This window comes from Gavialis gangeticus, unplaced genomic scaffold (genome assembly GCF_001723915.1).
Source record: "Gavialis gangeticus isolate Ggan-Ray unplaced genomic scaffold, GavGan_comp1, whole genome shotgun sequence".
Taxonomy (NCBI): Eukaryota; Metazoa; Chordata; order Crocodylia; family Gavialidae; genus Gavialis; species Gavialis gangeticus.
This window is the reverse complement of record NW_017728960.1, coordinates 2,301,526-2,303,072: the sequence shown is the minus strand read 5'-3', so window position 1 is coordinate 2,303,072 and position 1,547 is coordinate 2,301,526. Positions and strand designations below refer to the sequence as shown.

Sequence of the window (1,547 nt, the reverse complement as noted above, 5' to 3'; positions counted from 1 at the left end):
ACATGTAGATGCGCTCATTCACTGTTCCGTTGAAATCACTGTTTTTTCGGTGGATGTCACTTCAGCTACTGTGCTGGCATTTGGCAGACTGGTTATGGGACTGCAGAGACTTGGAGAGAAGCAGGATTCACAGGATCACACCTGGTAACTACATTTCCTTGTGACACAATCAAGCAGCCACCACATCAGAGAAGCTCTCGTGTTCGGCTGTCACATGGTCCCAAGGAAACCACCCTAAGTTTCGCAAATCTGGTTCTTCCACTGACTCAGTACTGGTTGCCAACATGCAAACCATTTCAACTCTTTACTGGCAGTTTCATCACATATGAAATAATCATGAAAGAACTTTTCTTACCAAAGTGCTCTGCATCAACAATGGATCAAAATAATCATTGTAATAAAAAATGAGTCAAAGATTTCATAGGTTCTGGATATACTAGACAGGCAGGGGTTCGGATGAACAAAGGGTTGGGGCAACATTGCTATGGGCTGCCTCATTTCCTAAACTATGGACTGGAACCATATAAAAAGATCTCATATCCCAGTGCTCCTCATTCACTCGTCTTCACTCCTTTGCATTTGTCCTTGCTGCTGAAGAGGGTAAGTGTGATTTCTATTGTTTGTATCTGCTATTTGAATGGAAGCTTTAATATAATCCTTTGCAAATCATAGTCTTAAATTTACTCCTGTCTCTGGACTGGGTTTTCCCTGTCCTCACCCTCTGTGTATGTGGTTGCCTCTTTATGCTAGCACCAAAATAACTTGTGGTGCACAGAAAGAATATCAGAAAAACAGGGGAAAAGGTGAAGGAAAGGAGCCTACAGAGGGACCAGGTCACAGAGCTGAATGAGTGTTGGTACCAGGTTAATGACACTGGTTCAAAATGGCTTCTGAAGGACTGAGTTGTCCAACCTTTTAATTTGGGCTGAAGTTTGCCAGAGAGGAAAGCATGCAGCATTTTTGAAGCAGCTTTCCTTTCTCATGAGCTAGTTGTATCTTGTTGCGGAAACCCACATCAGAGTGACACCATGGTTTGAAGTCACGTATTCTAGATGATTTCCCAGAAATGTTGGCACCAGTGTTTTGGGGATTCATGTTTCCACTAGCTTAAAAGTGAAGAAGAAGAAAGAACTTACCTTGAGTTCTGTAGAAATAGAAAAGGGAAGGGGGGAAGGTCCTTTCTGGTTCATTTAACACAGAGCATCTCTGCCTTGTTTCTTGCAGCTTTGCCCACACGACAGAAGATGTGCTCCCGCAGACCTTGCCACGAGCGTGAAACCTCCTGCCACGAATCACGACCCTCATGCCACAGTTCTGGGTCTCGCTGCCATGAGTCCAGACCTTCCTGCCACATCTCTGTGGTAGAGAGGCCAGCCTACTGTCAATGGCAACAATACCGTCCACCCTACTACCCAGACTATCAGCAGTGCTACAAGTACCCTCCGCAGTACCCCAAGATCCCACAATGCCCCCAGTACCCACAGTACCCACAGTATCCCCAGTTCCCACAGTACCCCAAGTAACAGCCAGAAGAACAACAAGGAGAG

The 1,547-nt window shown here is 45.4% G+C and overlaps 1 long non-coding RNA gene across 1 annotated transcript; it reads left to right on the top strand.

The window, feature by feature from the left end:
• The first annotated feature begins 497 nt into the window (after nt 1-497).
• On the top strand, nt 498-1,388 carry LOC109295188. Its single transcript, XR_002096693.1, has 2 exons — nt 498-600; nt 1,225-1,388. It is a non-coding gene; the product is annotated as an uncharacterized LOC109295188 (long non-coding RNA).
• The last annotated feature ends 159 nt before the right edge of the window (nt 1,389-1,547 follow it).